The following is a 19,959-nucleotide window of genomic DNA, read 5'->3' as shown; positions in this document are numbered from 1 at the left end:
TTAGCAGCAGACATGGTTATGTAAATGGTTTAACTGACTCAAACGGGAGGTGGAATTTGAGGTGTACGGGATCACTGGGGAGAAATTACTTGTTTTTTATTCAAATTTTATATTGAATTGTAAGTAAAAGAGAAAAAAATGCATGGACATGCAAACTCATAACTCCAAACTGATATCACATTTCCCCTTATACTCTGAAAATAGTGCAAAATTATTATCATGGATATTGAATTGCATATGGAAGAGTTGAAGTTTGTAAAGAATATGACACCATCTTTCAATAAAAGAGAGATTATATTTGTTTAAGCTTCTATGACACCATCCCTATCTGGATGGATTCTGATTTTTGTCTTGAGAGATTCAAGAGTAAAGTTGAACAGAACACTAAAGATTCATAAAATGTAAGACCAGAAGAGTCCTTTAGATCATCTTGTCTGACCTCCTGCATACCAAAGGAAGTTCACCCAGTTACCACTGTATTGAGCTATATATTTCTGAGATTATGGGTTACATTTCCCCCCCCACACCGCAAAGCTCAGATTTAAGTGTATGTAATATGCATGGCCATCCAGTTCTATCATAGACTTAACTCTCACCAATTGCACAAAAGGTGAGCAATTTCTCTTGCAATTTTGGCCTGATAAGTTAGATATTTTGTGGTTTATGGATTATTTAGACACCACTTTAAGGACCTATAGGATGGTTTAGTTTAAGAAATAAGTAGAAGTTAGGTTTGGGGCCTAAATTAAGAGGAGGATAGGGAATTGAAATTTCTAGTGTGAGAAAAATGAAAGGAAAGATGGAGACAGAGTGTGATGGGAAAGCAAGAGCTAGTAAGGACATGACCCAGTGTTATGTTACTATTATGTTTTTTGTTATAATTGGTTCAAGCAAGAATTTTAATAAGCATTTTTGAGAATTGTGAATGTTTACTTAAAATGCCATCTCTACTGCTAGTATGTGAAGGACATTGATGCAGTTGTTAATTTAAATAATGTGTAATGTAACTAGACAGTAAGGAGGTGGCAGAAATATAATTATCGTAATGGGATAGTTTAATGTTAATTAGTATTATATAGGAGCATAAAAGTGTTAGGATATAGATATTCAGGCCTGTCTCTAAAGGCCTATAATTTACGTGTATCCTTATCACTTAGCTAGTTATAGATGTATAAAAGAAAGAATCAAAATAACTGTCTGCTGGTGTAAGAGCCTTCTCTTACTGTGACAGTCTGAGGCCCTGTGCTTAGGCTCAGGCCTTTGGCTAAGCAGCAGAGGCAGCCATAAGCTGGGAAGCAAACGGTCACATCCTCACATTCCAAACCAGTCACATTGAAACCAGGTGCTATTGGGCTGTTAGGAACACAATCCTGTCCTGATAATGCCTATCGCCTCCAGAGAAAGGGAAGTGCCTAGAAGATGTAAAAGGAAACTTAGTTTGATAGCATCCTGTCTGGCAAGAACTCACTCATCAATAGCTGGGATGTGAAATCCTCCTTTCTGTATTGTTTTGTCATTATAGTTCCCACTTTTCCATTGTTTGTCTGTATAATCTCTATATGGTTCTGTGATTGTTTCTGTCTGCTGTATAATTAATTTGCTGGGTGTAAACTAATTAAGGTGGTGGGATATAATTGGTTACATAATCATGTTACAATATGTTAGGATTGGTTAGTTAAATTTCAGGAAAATGATTGGTTAAGGTATAGCTAAGCAGAACTCAAGCTTTACTATATAGTCTGCAGTCAATCAGGAAGTAAGTGGTGGAAATGGGAATGGGGGTGGGAAATTGGAAACATGTTTTGCTAAAGGGGGGAACAGGGAACAGGAACACAGGTAAGGCTCTGTGGTGTCAGAGCTGGGAAGGGGGACACTAAGGAAGGAAACTGGAATCATTCTTGCTGGAAGTTCACCCCAATAAACATTGAATTGTTTGCACCTTTGGACTTCAGGTTTTGTTGCTCTCTGTTCATGCAAGAAGGATCAGGGAAGTAAGTGGGTGAAGGAATAAGCCCCCTAACAAAAAGGAGTAGCCTTGATAGATTGAATGAAAGCTCCAGATTGCATGACAGCTCCAAATAACATCAAAAGGGTAAGGTTAGGTTCCAGAATTTATAAGGTTGTACTTCACTCTATTGTCAGAGTACGGCTTGCCCATTGATACACCATTTCATCTTTGAATGTGAGTATAACTGTAGCTTTGTGTACGTAGTAATTGCATGCCTGCTTGCTTAAGTAATCATATTTATTTTTAATAAAGTTTGGTTGTATCATGCAAAGTGTCACATAGTGTCCTCTACTAATTAAATTTTCTATAATCAACCTAGAGGTTCAAACCTGAAAATTAAGTTGGATGTTATTACATTCTTATCTTTAATGTCTTCATATTAACTGGGAACATTTCAACATAAATGTTACTAAAGGTTACATAGCCAGTGCTGCAATCTAGATTTATTGGTTAGTACCTAAGTTTTAATTTCTGAATAACAATATCATATGAGTAACCCATCTCTTTCATTAGTCAAGATATGCAGAAAAATTACAAGTTACAAAACAGTCCTTATTTTCTTGAATGAGAGAAATGTTAACAGAGTTGCAACAAACATATTCAAGCTTTTTTCTTTGCAACCATGAGGTCTAGAAACTTTTGTAAATAAATTTTAAAAGCTAAGATTCTCACTAACTCACATGAATCCAGGAGCTGGGCCTTTAGTGAAAAAAAGACGCTAAGTATCACAAGACTCATAATAAAATTGTGACAGTTGGCAACACTGACATCATGATATAACTTAAACTGTCTCTGAACATATAAAGTCTTAAACTGTTTCATTTATGGAACCACAAATAGTGCTTGCATAATTAGGGTCCAGTTTGGTTTTTTGACTTAAAGGATTCACTTTTTTGCACATGAGAAATAATCCTCCCCAAAATTAAATCATTTAGTCCTTGGGCACAGAATGAATCTTCTGAAGATCTAAGTAAATCCATTAATTAATGTCTGAGTTAAAATTAATTAAAATGGGGTCTTTGAGAAATGAAGCACACTATACCAAACATTTTTTGAACCAAATAATCTTAGTAATGGAAAGCAGACTCTTCAAACTTCGCAAGCAGTTTAAACTCACTGAAATCATGTGTGTAGCCTATATCTGAGGATTTTATTATTATTAGTTTGTTTGTGGGAATAATGCTTATTTTTGACATTATTCTTCATAAATGAAAGGTTCTCTCTCTCCTGCAGCAGAGACTGACAAAAATTCTTTCATGGAGTACGCCACAAAGAACTTCCCTCTTTAAAAATGGCTACCATTCCTTTAGCCCTTACTAGCAATGAAGTTACAGGGCTACCATTAGCAAAAATGACCTCTTTCAAAATAGAGACAGGCTCCCACTGTTCCTAAGGAGATTGAAGACCAGGAGCTCCCAGGGAAGAAAGTAGCCATCTTTGTTGTCAAGGGCTAATCTGTAGTGACACCATGAGGAATACAAAATTTAAAAGTCAGTTTAATCTAATGTGGGGCTGAAATAATAGTACAGGGTAATCATAATTCATGTAATCACTGCAGGGAAGAATGTAATTACGGTGACCAAACAAACTTCATTGCCTTACACAAATATGTCTTTTTAATAGTTTATTCTTAGTTTTGCATTTCCTGGGTTTGTAAGACTTGTTTGAGAAATGTAATATGTATCAATTTACAAGGAAAAAGCTTTACAGAAATGTTGCAGTCTCAACTTCAATTTAACATAGTTTTCATCTAGGACTATCAGCCACAGTCCAGTTTTCAAAACAAGATCCCCAGTATGCACCGAGTTCTTTTTTTGGGTTTAAGTGCTACTTAATGTGGGTAAGAGTCCAAAAGAGATATCTGGTTTAAAACTGGCCAAAAGATGGTTTAGATTTATCCTTGGTATTATATTCACTGCCTCATAAGCAAGTCTCTTTGTCACTTAAATTCTTAAAGAAATAACTCTACCATAGAATCATAGAATCATAGAATATCAGGGTTGGAAGGGACCTCAGGGGTCATCTAGTCCAACCCCCTGCTCAAAGCAGGACCAATCCCCAATTAAATCATCCCAGCCAGGGCTTTGTCAAGCCTGACCTTAAAAACTTCTAAGGAAGGAGATTCTACCACCTCCCTAGGTAACGCATTCCGTGTTTCACCACCCTCCTAGTGAAAAAGTTTTTCCTAATATCCAACCTAAACCTCCCCCACTGCAACTTGAGACCATTACTCCTTGTCCTGTCCTCTTCTACCACTGAGAATAGTCTAGAACCATCCTCTCTGGAACCACCTCTTAGGTAGTTGAAAGCAGCTATCAAATCCCCCCTCATTCTTCTCTTCTGCAGACTAAACAATCCCAGTTCCCTCAGCCTCTCCTCATAAGTCATGTGTTCCAGACCCCTAATCATTTTTGTTGCCCTTCGCTGGACTCTCTCCAATTTATCCACATCCTTCTTGTAGTGTGGGGCCCAAAACTGGACACAGTACTTCAGATGAGGCCTCACCAACGTCGAATAGAGGGGAACGATCACGTCCCTCGATCTGCTCGCTATGCCCCTATTTATACATCCCAAAATGCCATTGGCCTTCTTGGCAACAAGGGCACACTGTTGACACATACCACTTTAGTTTCAATGATAAAGCTACCCTATGCCACTTTTTATTTTATATTATGAGAAATATGTGAACATTTCAGAATAAACTCAATCAAAATACATTTCTTTGAGCACTGATTTACTTTTGAGGAAGAATATAGAATAATGTTAAATGTTAGTCCTTTGGCAAAAAGCTTGTAAGCTAGAGGATTCATTTGTGAGCCTGAACATAGGATAATGGACCACTCCTCATACACTAGGACAACAAAGTTTAGACATTTCACTTTAAAATTAAGCACTGCTCCTTAAATTTTCTATCTCTCCATGATTTTTTTTTCAAATAGTTATTACCTCTCTAATTTATATTTTCCAAGCAGACTTGAGTTTATGGCTTGCCTCACAACAACACTTCTGATTTGCCTTTGGCAATCAGATCATAGGGGATGAAGAAAGAAAGGAGTTACTTGCTGATAATACACAATAGCTTTCCGTTTCAATGACAATCCTTTTATTTGGAGTGAACATGGCTCATATGTGAAGCCTTTAACAGTGCGAGAAAAAATGAATATTGTAGTTCAAGAGCCCTTCTAATACAACTATTTCCATACAGAGGTAAAGGAAATAAAGGTTTCTGCTGAAAAAAAAATTGGCAGTTTTAATCTGTCATTCAAGCTAATCAACTCAAATGCATAACATTACCAAGACATAGCATGACTGTTATACCATTATGGTATCTACAGAAACATACATATCTGAAAATACCTTTATGCATCCTTTAACAAAATATTACACAAGATGTGATTCTGATGGTATAATTCTGTCACTCTAAATCCTACTGTACTTGTAGTTTCTTCTTTTCCTGTTTCATGCTTTTCTCTAAAATTTCACTGCACTAACAAAAAGTTCATTTTAATTTGAATAATCTTACAGTCACCATTCAGTTTAGAGTGATAATGGTACTTGGGCCTATGTTGTTTACACTTTGCCTTTTATATAGTATAAGACCGTGGAATTATAGGGCTATATTCACAAAGGAACTTAGGTGTGGGTGACACTGAGCCTAACTTTTAGGTGCTTAGAAAAAAAAAAAAACACAACACCCTGGGATCCGCAATTCAGTGCCTAGACTCCCTATACAATGAATGGGGAGAGACAGATGTCTCAGAATGGGAGTCACAAAAAACAGCTTTCAGAGTAGCAGCCGTGTTAGTTTGTATTCGCACTAAGAAAAGGAGTACTTGTGGCACCTTAGAGACTAACAAATTTATTTGAGCATAAGCTTTCATGAGCTACAGCTCCGATGAAGTGAACTGTAGCTCACGAAAGCTTATGCTCAAATAAATTTGTTAATCTCTAAAGTGCCACAAGTACTCCTTTTTTTTTTTTTTTTTTACAAAAAACAGCATGTGAGGCAGGTCCTCGTTTAAAATGGGAAATATGAAGCTGAGGGGTATGTGCTAACCCATGCCCCTCTTTGGGAAATAGGTGCCTCCCTTGGCTTGGTATTCTCAGCTGCAAACCCTCCCTTGGTATTAAATGTGTACGACATTTCATTAAGATGATGACCAGCCACCCTTTTAGCCCAGTAGTTAGGGTACTCACCTGGGACATTGGAAATCCCGGTTCAAGTCCTTCTTCCACCTGAAGGAGAGAAGGCATTTGAACTGGGCTCTGCTACCACTTAGGTGAATGCCCTAACTGCTGGACTATGAGATAGCCTGATGCAGGGCTCTCAGTCTCTCCTGTTGAAGCTGTTCCACTGTGAATTAAATAATGAAAGAATCAAAGGGCCAGAAAAAAGAGTTTGACCTTTAAAATATTTGTAATAAAATCAGTACATAAAATGTTAACAAAAAAGGAATTACAAATTCAAAACAAATGCCCATCTATAACAGTATTTCCAATAGCGCACTGCTGAATAAATGGATCCAAATCATGTGTAAACATTTAAACTCCAAACACAGGAGTCAAACAACTAGAACCCTAAAAATAAATAAATAAATAAAAAATAAAGAATGTCAGCAACTCCAGTGCTAGGTAATTTTCAAATTCTGCTTTTCAAAATGGCCATCTTTGCTTGATCCAAGATAAAGTTCACAAGGTATTCAACATATCTATTTGTTTTCCTACATTTAGGTGTGAAAATAAATACAATATGAGTGGAATCAAGGGATAATAACTGAAATATACAGCCACTAGTTGTTTTCCTTCAGTGTAACCTGGAACAGGTAAGTAATATATGCAAAACAGTCTCCATCCCCAAAAAGGACACAACATGGACACTTCTGGAATCAAACAATGCATAAACATTTGTAGCAGTAGTACCATGAAGAATCCTCCATTGGAGATCATTCTTCGTCAAGGCCAGTTCATGGGAAACCAGACCTAGGGGTCAGAGCCAAAGTCTACAGGCACACGGCAGGGGTCAACAGTCAGCCAGGACAGGATACCAGGATATCAGAGGCAGGCAAGAAACCAAAGTTAGGAACTACAAGTTGGATGCCAGGAATGCTAGGGGAGCAGAAGCAGGATACTCAAGGCACACACAGTCCCGATGGATCCCAGTTGCATGGAGAACTTTGTGGTCTAGTGCTGGGTTTACATAGAAGCCGTGGACCAAGTAGGAACTGTCAGCATTCTGCCAATCAATTTCCAGGACTGACATCCTCTGTTGGGGTTCAGCTTCTGCCCTAGCATTTCTTAATATGTTATTGTGTGGCAAGTTGGTGCTTACTAGTGCCTAAGAATCCTGGGAACCAGGTCCCTGATACTCATACTCATTACAATCAGAGGTTTATATACAGATTAGCAGGAGTCTTCCCCCATAAGCTGTTGTTTCCATGCTGAATCAGGATAATTAAAAAGTCCCTGAAAATGACAGGTCTTTCTTGCATGTATATACAATAATTTATGGCCTAAACAATCCAAAGTGAATTCATAAGAACCATTAAAAGCTAGTAAACTGCCGTGCCTATCAATATCTCAATCTATAGCAGGAGTAACAGGGAAAAGAATAGAAATGTTAGTACAATTAGGTTTCAGAGTAGCAGCCGTGTTAGTCTGTATCCGCAAAAAGAACAGGAGTACTTGTGGCATCTTAGAGACTAACAAATTTATTTGAGCATAAGCTTTTGTGGGCTACAGCCCACATCATCAGATGCATAGAATGGAACATATAGTAAGAAGATATCTATATCTATATCTATATCTATATCTTATATATAGATATATATATACATACAGATATGTTGGAAGTTACCATACAAACTGTGTGAGGCTAATTAGTTAGGGTGAGGTGAGCTATTATCAGTGGGAGAAAAAAACTTTTGTAGTGATAATCAAAATGGCCCATTTAGACAGTTGACAAGAAGGTGTGAGGATACTTAACAATTAGGGATGGCTTGCAGCTCAAAGAGGCAACTGTTTAGACTGGCAATACCATCTCCAGGGAGGGCTGATTTGTCTTTTGCTAAAAACTCAACAAACAGAATGTAAACCAAGTTTATCAGCAAGAATATCCACTGAAATCTATGTAAGATTATCAAAATCAATAAAAAGAACCAATTTTGTTATACCTGATGCAATAAGGGAAGAGACTACATTTGTACAAGCAAAAGTAAGAATACTCATGGAACAGTTAGAAATAAGGGTTTCAGCTAGCAGCCATGGGAACTCCAGACACCTGTCCTGTGGCTTTAGCTTGAAGGCCAGTTGAGTCCACGGAACAGGCTTTTCCAAAAACAACAACTGCAGCAGAATCTGTAATTGAAACGCAATGACTCTGCTCAAAAGATCCGTAAGACCTTGAACCTTTTTCCACAACAGGCAGATACAAAAATGTTTTGCTCATTCAATGATGGCCATCCCAGAAAGAGTCCAAAAGGATCTTCTGAGTTCTTATGCTACAAAACTAATATAATTAATTTAATGTAATTGTTAATTATGAACAACCAGCCTCAGAAAGAGAGTCAAGGCAAACACCACTTCCATCTCTGCAACTCCCTTCCAACATTTTTATAACTCCCTCCCAGTACTGACCCAAAATCCTCTGGTCCCAGCATAATTCCCAGTGACCTAAAGACCTTATGACTTCACAGTAATGTCCACAGCAAAGTTCACCCAAATCCCAGCAGGAGTGTGTCACTCTTACCCCAATTAATAAAAGTTTAGGAAGCCTGCTCGAAAAAGTACTGACATTCAGTCAAAACCTGAACATTGCACTCCAGTGTAATAAACAGTCACATTATCATAAAAGCAGGGACACAAGTCTCCTGTTCCTCATATCTCCAACCCCCCCTATGAGGCAACAGGATAAGAACAGCTCAGTGTTAACTGAATGGCAATAGTTTATCCCTGGTGCTCACCTGAAGGACCTGGAGCAAGACAGGCCCAAGAAGTGTCCAAGAGGTGATATAGACATGAATAAGCAAACCATCAATACTAGTGCCTTCCCTGGAGCAAAGACATTTAGGACAGAAGTCTATTCTAAGAGCACCAAGTCATGCTCAATCCTGTCCACATCCAACACAGAGCTCCTAGAGAGACCCTCAAGGAAATTTGAAACAGTATACAGGTCTGAGAAAAAAACCCATAGCAAAATCACACTTGGCTCAAAAAGGACTTGGCTCTAAGACATCTTCAAGTGGCCAATTACCTTCTGCTCTGCATGTTTCTTTTCCAGGCTACACACATATACAAAACTGAGCAGATACATCCATTTGAGAAAGGTCTTGCTGACAAAAACATTTAATATTAACTCTACCCACTTCCCACCATTGCCTCAAAGAGAAAAACGCATCCTTCAGAACAACCTAGTCTCCACAGAAATAATACAGTCCTGAAAATGCACATCTTGTAAAAGGGGAGTATTAAAACGCTAATATGGGTGATGGTGTTGACTACAGGGAAGGGCTAGCACAAATAAGACCAGCCTATGATCTAAAATCCTACGAGGCACAATACAACTAGAAATGAAATGAGACAAATAAGGAGTACAAACATGAAAACATTCCAAACGGGCCATAGAGAAAAGGCCATCAATAGCACTCAACCAGGTATACTGCTGTACACAAGTCTGAAAATGCTGCTGCATGTCAGTCAGGTCATAAACCTGTAAAAGAGTTAAAAGTCACTGGGCACATAGTGGATGCAGTTCCAAATGATTCCTATTCAATCTTTCACTAACAGTGCAGTTAAAAGAACCCCCAAATTAAAATATTACTCAACAAACAATTCACAAGCAGAGCACACAGACTCTGGAAAACAAACAAAAACAAACAAACAAACAAACAAACATAAGGGATGGAAGAGGTGGTAACTCTAACAACAGGTATTCAGAGAGGCACCACAGAGACAAAAAAACAAAACAAAACAAAAAACCCTGCACAACAATCCCCTCCAAACCATCTGTTCAACAAGGCTAAGCATGACAACAAACACATCAGCCTTGCTTATACATGAGGCATATCACATGTTTTTACACCCAGTTACAGCTAAAACACCCTCCTCCCAGAGGCAGAGTCTGAAGGCAAAATCCACACTCTGTGGCCCTGGGTCAAACCCTCAGAATCCGCAGCAAGGGAGACTTGTGGGAAGATCCCTGTTCATATCCTTTCTTCCCCTCAGGCAGTGGTGGTGACTTGAAGTGGCATTCTCCCACATCGCAAGTGAGCACCCTACCCACTGGACACAATATTACAAAACAGAATGTCCTCCTTTTTCCTCTTCTCACTCCTCCCTGCCCTCCTCCCACGACGTCTTACTAAAACAAGGTATGTGGGTAACAACAAGAAAGAGGGTTTGGAGCTGAGACTCCCAAGCAGAAAGATAGGAGCTGGTCTTAGTACACCTCAGCTTGGCATCTTCCATGGGCTATCTTAGGCAAGGACCTGCCTAAAATGCTGCCTTTTGTGAATTCCATTCTGAGGTGTCTATTTCTTTCCATTCATTACCTAGGGACGCTGATCTTAGGCTTTGTGAATCCTAGTGATTTTCTAGGAGCCTGAAAATTAGGTGTGGTAACGCTAAGTGTCACCACGCCTAAATTTATTTATGAATCTAGTCTTACCGTATTTGGCAGACCCACCAATCCATGGCTACTTGATTCTTCAGAGACAGGTGAACAAAAAAACTTAATGCACAATGCACTATCATGGCATATGTGTGTGCATATGAGGGGATGGATTCTATACCAGACTCTGTAGGTGATATGTTTATACCAGCAGTTCTCAGACTTTAGCAACCCGAGGATCCCAAATTTGATTTAAAAATTTTTGCAGACCACCAACGGCCCCCACTCAACCCCAGGCCCTACCCCCACTTCATTCCTTCCTCCAAGACCCCATCCCTGCCCCTCCTCTTTCTTGCTTCTTTCCGTCCCCTCCCCCGAGCCTGCCCCATCCCCGCCCCTCCCTCCCAGCAGCATGCAGCTGTTCCACGGTGTGCAGAAGGCGCTGGGAAGGAAGGGGAGGAGTTGATCAGTGGGGCCAGCGGCCCTGGACATGGTTCCATCCCCTCCCTTGAGCATGCCTGGTCCCCGCTCCTCCCGTTTCCTCCCAGCGCCTCCTGCAAACCACTGAACAGCTGTTCCCTGGCGTGCAGGAGATGCTGGGAGGGAGGAGGAGGAGTTGAGGGAGAGAGGAGGAGGAGTTGATCAACAGGGCCCGTGGTCCCCCCCCGGAGTACCTTCGCGGACCCAGGGGTCTGCAGACCCCACTTTGAGAAATGCTGGTTTATACCATGAATGCCATGAAGCATGATAATTCACATTTCTTTTATCTTCTTGATCTATCAGGCATATGCATGGAAACCTGTCTCAAGCAACTACTAAAGGGACAGAAATATCCATTGCTTAAAATGGGGCTTTTTTGATAAGTGTGGGATAAAATTATATTAAATATGTTTGAGGCTACTTCAGGATGATCTCAATGAAGGAAGCTGGCTGGTAATGTGGTCTCTTGTACAGGTATTAGCTGCAAATGTTTTTCATCTTTAATTAAATAACAACGCCTTTTTGAATTCTGCTAAACTGTTTGCCTTCATGCCTCCCTGTAACAATAAATCCCAGACATTGTTTATGTATGTTTTATAAAAGTATTACTTTTTCTCTATGTTACATTTGGGATAGTGTTTATGCCCGATATGGTTTTACTATGAAATTCATTATTTTATATTCCACATTCTCTCAATCTTCTGTTTTGGGTAAAATAATTCAAACTGCTTTAATCTCTCTTTATTTGTAAATCTAGGTTTAGCCATTTACAGCTATGTCATTTTTTGAAGTAAGGCCAACAGTTTTGAAATAGGGTATACTTTGCTGGTGTACCATAGATTTGTGTAATGTGATTATTTCATACCTGTAAATGTTTAAAATTAAGCCATTTTGGAGAGTATTTTTTAATAACTAATATGTATGTATTATGATAGAAAAGTCTTGATTCAGGTTTCTTCTTCAGAGTTGTGAGAAAGCGATGTCACACATACTTGCACTTGCTTGTAGCATCTGATGTTAGTAAATAGGGAGGGACAAATTGAAGAAATCACAGAAATGTAAGATGCAAAGTACCTTTTCATCCGGTCCATCTCCCTGCTATGTAGGATTGTTCCTTACAGTACATTTTCTAGTGATTTGTCCAGACGTATTTTAAAAATCATGGAGTTTCACCCTTTCCCAGCGTCAGTTTCCTGATACTAAATTTTATTTTTCTAGTTTCCAATCCATTCCTTTTCTAACCTTTTGTACTATCCTAAATAACTCTTCTGTGCTTCTCATGGGACAATCCTCCTGGAAAAATGCTGAAGGCAAAACAGATAAAAAAGGCATCTGAGATATTGAAACAGGCAACAAATAGTTTAAACATCCTTAGTTATACATTTAGAAATACTGAACATCAGTGTTAACACATACCCTTTTGCTTTTAACTGGAAAGTCTCCTCAGAAAATCTTTTGATCACATTTTCTTGACTATATCATTTACACCTCCATGACCCTATTATTAATGCTATGAGTTAAGAAATAAAGTGTTCCATTGTGGAAGGTAAGGGGACCACAACTTTTGCCTTTTACTTTCATTTTGTGCAAGCTGCCTTGAAAATCAACTCCTACATGAATCATGTTCTAATTCAGAAATCTGTCTTCATAATGGCAGGTTTCAGAGTAGCAGCCGTGTTAGTCTGTATTTGCAAAAAGAAAAGGAGTACTTGTGGCACCTTAGAGACTAACAAATTTATCTGAGCATAAGCTTTCGTGAGCTACAGCTCACTTCATCGGATTCGGATGCATCCGATGAAGTGAGCTATAGCTCACGAAAGCTTATGCTGAAATAAATTTGTTAGTCTCTAAGGTGCCACAAGTATTCCTTTTCTTTTTGTCTTCATAATGTAATTGGGGCAAATGAATCAATTTTTACCCTTTTTTTTAGAGTTTTTCTTGTTTCCTTTGCTTTTTGAACTCTCAGTGTAACAACTGGAATCTGTGAATATGGACCCCTGACATGTGATAGTGGTCTTTGTCATCCTGACCCAGATCATGGGACTGGAGCAGGAAAGAAAATCCATTCTTTTGGGAGCATTCTTGTATAATCAGACCCTTATTATGTGGTGTCAAGTAAATTATATGGTTTAGCCAAAATTGGAGGAAGTGAAAACTCTTGAATTCTCAATTCTGCTGTGTCAGACCCTTGTTACATGAAGAAACTGTTTTGTTTTCATATACATCAGTGTTTATTCACACACAATAGTACTTTGTATAAGGGAGAATTTTCCTAAAATATTTAGGGTTCATTTAACTAATTTTATCAATTTTAGACCAATGATATTGTTTTTAGTTTTCCTTAGGCAGAAGGAATATTCTGGAAAACGTTATATATTTGCTTTTATATATGTTAGTGTTACTGACATTTTTTCTCATATTGGGTGTGCTGTTTAAGAGAACATTTTTAATAATATATTTACAGCTTTGCTCATAAAAATGTAATTATATTAATTGTCTTCAAGCTCTATATTTTACTTTTCGATTAAAGTAAGTCATAGTCTTTACATTTCTCTCTTCCTCTCTTAAACCACTATGTAGCCATAAGCAAAATAAGATAAGTAGGAAACTTATCTGACAAATGCATGGTAAAAAAAAATTCTACCAAACACTTTTCAATTCAGAGAAGTAAAAGCAGCCTTGGGAGATAAATCTACAGAATGTGAAACAGCTATATAGAAACTGCCAGAATAATCCCTGCATCACCCAAAGCAAGATGTAAATTAAGGAGCAATACACTATGAGTGTAATGGAGAGTGTACTCATAAGTTTATGGTTCCATTCATCTCATGTAAACAGCTCACACACTGCATCTCACAGGAATAATTACACAACACTAAACTGTCTGAAATTATAGTTATTAAGATAGAAAATACATCTTATAGATTTATTTTCTGTAAAGGTTTATGATCTTAAAAGAGGTTAATTCTTAACTGTTATATTGCCTTCTAATTGTTCACTTACATAGGTTGAAGGTCAAAAGAATGGAAAAAGCTTTGGGCAAAATCAGCATGATATGTGTGTATGCTGTAAATTGAAAATAGATGTAAACTGGCCAGTTGGCATGGCAGCAGTTTTCTGTCCTGCCATGACGGATGTTAATATTTGGGAGAAACTTCAGGATTCCCAGTCTTCAAAGTGTTGGGGACTGGATGAATTACAGAAGTGACACTTGAACTTTTCTAGTGTGGAGGGAATTAGAGATTAGGAGTAACTTCAGGATTCCCAATCCTCAAAGTGTTGGGGAATGGATAAATTGCAAAAGTGACACTTTTTCTCATGTGGAAGGTGAAATATGGACCAATACTGAGCATATTTTATAACAGAATGGAACACCAAGGAATTCTCCATATTCTCCATCAATCAGAAGATCCTCTGAATCAATATAAACTGATTTATGTAGTAATCAAAGGAAATAAAACCTCCATAAAAATAGAACCAAGAGTTCTGTCATTGAATCAGTGTACATTGTAAAGGTCATTCTTCAAAGTTTCATTACTATTCTTTTGTGTTATCTAATATTATGGAACCACTAATTAAGAGGTAGATTGGATAGAGGGGAAAAATAACCCAGCTAAGCAATAAATTCATGAATATAATAAGAAGCAAATTTAAGGATATAAACCACGGAAGAAATAAAAAGGATCAGATGAAACAGAACAGTAAACTGAATATCAAATTCCACTTGGTTAATCTGATTATGGCCTGAGCTAGCCTGAGCCTTTTAACCTAAAGGGTCCTATAAATCACTCTCAGTGCTCAAATGTGTTCTAGGTGACTCATACTACAATTGAAAAAAAGATTGGTCACTTTTCTGAAGAGTTAAAGTTAAGACAAGACACAAAGAATAACAAACCATGGCGAGCAAACTGGGGAAGGGAAGACAAAGGTTGCAAAATTTTGGTAATGATTTAACTCCCATGCATGTCTAAAGTTTTGGGGTTTCACTATCATATTAGTCCAGTGACTCCACTGAAATTGGCATAAGACTATAATGAAACAGTGGTAAATTAACTTATTTGTGATGTATATCTGAATATACAAGAACTTATAAAAAGAAAAGGAGGACTTGTGGCACCTTAGAGGCTAAAAAATGTATTTGAGCATAAGCTTTCGTGAGCTACAGCTCACTTCATCGGATGCATGCAGTGGAAAATACAGTAAGGGGATTTCCCCTACTGTTCCTCACACGTTCTTGTCAATTGCTGGAAATGGCCCACATTGATTATCATTACAAAAGGTTTTTTTTTTCTCTCCTGCTGGTAATAGCTCACCTTACCTGATCATTCTCCTTACAGTGTGTATGGTAACACCCATTGTTTCATGTTCTCTGTGTATATAAAATCCCCCTACTGTATTTTCCACTGCATGCCTCCAATGAAGTGAGCTGTAGCTCATGAAAACTTATGCTCAAATACATTTGTTTGTCTCTAAGGTGCCAAAAGTACTCCTTTTCTTTTTTCCGGATACAGACTAACACGGCTGCTACTATGAAACATGAACTTATAAGTGTGTTTGTACATATATGCAGAATTAAACTACTGCAATGCACTTTTCATTGTATTGTACCTTAAAAAACACTTTAAGTCCTGGTCTACACTGAAAACTTAGGTTGACATAACTACATTGTCAAAAATCCATGCTATGCTGACCTACCAACAGTGTACAGGCAACTAGGTTGACAGAAGAATGCGTCCATCAACCTAGCTACCATTGCTTGTGGAAGTGGAGTTCTTCAGGTGATGGAAAATCCCCTTCAGTTGCTGTAGTCTGTGTCTACTGTATGTGGTAACAGTGGCATAACTATGGTACTGTAACTATGGCAGTGTAGTGCCTGTGGTGTAGATATGGCCTAAGGCTGAAATGGGTGCAGAATACAGACGTGCACATGGTAAATGTATCTCACAAGAAGCCCAAAACACTAACACTTGGGAATGTGCATTGGCTATCTGTTGATCTCAGGGGGGAGTTTAGGGTGCTGATGTTGACTTATAAATCCTGGGACCTGTCCGCTTGAGAGGTTGTCTACCCATCTCCTTGTGCTACATTTCCACAACTGAGACTGAGGTGCTTGTTCCTCATCCTTATAAGACAGATGGCAATACATACACAGAGACACACTGTCACGGTTCCTCCCCCACTCTGAACTCTAGGGTACAGATGTGGGGACCTGCATGAAAAACCTCCTAAGCTTATCTTTACCAGCTTAGGTCAAAACTTCCCCAAGGTACAAAATATTACATCCGTTATCCTTGGACTGGCCGCTACCACCACCAAACTAATACTGGTTACTGGGGAAGAGCTGTTTGGACGCGTCCTTCCCCCCAAAATACTTCCCAAAACCTTGCACCCCACTTCCTGGACAAGGTTTGGTAAAAAGCCTCACCAATTTGCCTAGGTGACTACAGACCCAGACCCTTGGATCTTAAGAACAATGAGCAATTCTCCCAACACTTGCACCCCCCCTTTCCTGGGAAATGTTGGATAAAAAGCCTCACCAATTTGCATAGGTGACCACAGACCCAAACCCTTGGATCTGAGAACAATGAAAAAAGCATTCAGTTTTTTACAAGAAGACTTTTAATAAAAAATAGAAGTAAATAGAAATAAAGAAATCCCCCCTGTAAAATCAGGATGGTAGATATCTTACAGGGTAATTAGATTCAAAAACATAGAGAACCCCTCTAGGCAAAACCTTAAGTTACAAAAAAGATACACAGACAGAAATAGTTATTCTATTCAGCACAATTCTTTTCTCAGCCATTTAAAGAAATCATAATCTAACACATACCTAGCTAGATTACTTACTAAAAGTTCTAAGACTCCATTCCTGTTCTGTCCCCGGCCAAGACGACTACAGACAGACACAGACCCTTTGTTTCTCTCCCTCCTCCCAGCTTTTGAAAGTATCTTGTCTCCTCATTGGTCATTTTGGTCAGGTGCCAGCGAGGTTACCTTTAGCTTCTTAACCCTTTACAGGTGAGAGGAGCTTTCCCCTGGCCAGGAGGGATTTCAAAGGGGTTTACCCTTCCCTTTATTTTTATGACACACACATTTTTAAAACAGTAGCTATTATCAGCCGTGGAAATATGAAGAGAAAGGAGAAGGAGCATAGAAGAAACTGAACAGAGGGAAGGGAAAGGAAATGGGAAATGGTTCTGTTAAGGATGAGGAGCTGGATGATAGCAGTCACGGTGAAACAGGGGGGAAATGTAAAAATATTCATTGCACCAACGTTAGTAAAACAAGTGACAGTAAAGAGTCAATAAGCTGGATTTTTTAGTAGTCAGGTGATGGAGTACAGCAGAGTTTGCTGATGTGCAGGCTGTGATGTCAAGAAAGATGAAGGAGGTTTATGCAAAATCTCAGAAGGTCTGATGGCCTCACTGCTTCTTCTTTCAAGCTACTATCTGTAGCAAAAGTCAGAGATGGAGTCTCTGCGTGGGGGCATATTCCAGGACCCATTAGTCCTGAAATATGAGTCTTTCCTTTGACTTCAATTGACATTGGCTCAGGCCTCAGTTGTGGTATGTCGTCCACTGCTGGATTCAAAGCATGGGGAATTAGTACTAACCAATGCCTAGGCCATATCTGTTCTGTGTGTAATGAGAGGATTTCAGCTTCCAGGACTGTCAGCCTAGTACTATTCAGTAACATTATAGTCAATTCATTTTACAATAATTCTTTTTTCTTTACCATCTGTCATGCACAGTTTTTCAGTATCTACCTGTTTAAACATGATAACTGTACACACGTGGCCAAATGAATAACCTTTGATTTTATGTTGTACTTATCTGTCTCGGTGGCACACAAGTATCTAAAAAACAGTCACAATTATTTTTCTTTCATATTTTGTGTTTGTACCTACTATTTAAGATCAGACACTGCATTTTTACTCACTCAGTAGTCTACCTAAAACTAAAACAATGTCACTGAAGTTGGTCTGGTAACATGAAGTGAGGTAGCTTCCTATAGAGATTCAACTGAAATATGATTCACTTCCTCACTGACTTTTTATGTAGATAGAACTAAGTATTGGCAATTAGCAACCTATCATTTATAATTTTCTGTTGGATTATTGCTTTCTGAGTTCCATACAACATTCACTATTGAACAGGTTAGTTGTCAGTTCTGTGGACAAAATAGTTCTGTGAATTCTAACAAGCATTCTCTTGGGATAAATTAAGCAACATTCATATTTAAGACTAAAAATTATGTGCATTGAGTTGCTTGGATTTTGCAGGCAAAAATCTACTTTATAATAACATGTTATATTACAACAGAGGAATATGTTAAGACACATAGGCAACCATCTGTTAGAACATTAACTGAAATATGTGTGAACTGTAAATAACAAGTTACTTGTATAAAGGACTCCATCTCCAAACAGACACACACCGTGAGAGGGTTCGGCAGAAATAACTATATATATCTTTATAGCTTTTATCTGTAAAAAAATCTTATGAACGCAGATTACTTTTTAATGAACAGTTTTAATCTCATATGGAAAGTATTGATCATCCAGATGCCATATAATCCTTACAATCCTTCAGAGAGTTAGCATCTGAGGCTCCTACTCTCTCTCAGAGAGATGCCAGTGTATGGCAAAGTAATACATGTCATCATGGTCGATTGTGAAGGGTACAGGGGACATACAGATAAAGTAGCTGGTTCATTATTGTGTTTAAAGTGTTTTTCTAACAGCAAAGAGAATATCATTAGTGCTGGAAATGAGTTTAAAAAAATCCAAACACATAATATTACAGACAGATTTATGACTCTCCTCTGATATTTTTTACTTAGACATAGTATTTTGTCTAAAGAATTCCCAAAATATGTGACTGCACAAAAAATTATGCACAGACTTTAGCCAAAGGAATGTTTAATGTAAAGATCATCATATTTGGCCATGAGTATTCTTTTATTTGACCTGATAAAGACAGCGCTAGTGTTTGACCACAATGTTAACTGTATCCTCCTTTCCCACTTTGACAAAATCCATGGTAACAGAGCAGCAACAAGAACTCCATCACTTTCCTCACATACAGTGCAGAAATCATACATGAAGTCTGATATTTCCTAGTAATGTCCAAGGTAAACATATGTGCTGAAGAAAAGTAGGGTTTAAAAGACATGTATGAATAACGTTTGGAAAAGCCAATTTGTGCAGGGACTTTGGACAAAAAGTGTTCACAAACAGTTCATGCATGTGAAAATATGACATACTCACTGTGAATTGCCGTGGTAACTCTGGTGATCTGCTGAACTACTGCTTGGCAGCAGAAGTTAAAATTGGCTAGCGGCTGGTGGCAGCATTACTAGTGATGCCAATATTAAGATTTTTTATAATTGGGAAAAGGGTATATGTAATCTGTTTGGGCCCTTTTACCCACTGTCCTCTTTCCTGACCCTTTTTGGCATGAATATGTACAAATTAATCCTCTAAGTGGTTAGATGAATGCACTCAGAAATAAAAGAATACCAATTGATCAGGATGTGTAGGGAAGATTTTAAATCAGAAGGCTGCAAAATTAATATCTTTAACGGGAGAACTAATCAAAAAAAGGATTTTTTTTGGGTCCATTATGGTGCTAAATCATTTAAATGCCAAATAACTAATATTCAAGGTTGGCCCCCTTCAGCCTAACCCCAAAGATTCAGCCCACCTCTGAATTCTCTCATTCTCTCTGCTGTGAGGGAGTTGAGAGTTCCAAGATGGATCCCAGATTGCAAAGATTTCTAGTCTCCTATTCTCCTTCCAGACAGAAGGCCCAGCAGCCATATCCAGGTCTCATTTACCTCCGAGAGCTGGTCCTTTCAGCTTTTA

Source organism: Lepidochelys kempii, chromosome 3 (assembly GCF_965140285.1).
Source record: "Lepidochelys kempii isolate rLepKem1 chromosome 3, rLepKem1.hap1, whole genome shotgun sequence".
Taxonomy (NCBI): Eukaryota; Metazoa; Chordata; order Testudines; family Cheloniidae; genus Lepidochelys; species Lepidochelys kempii.
This window is presented reverse-complemented; position numbering follows the sequence as displayed.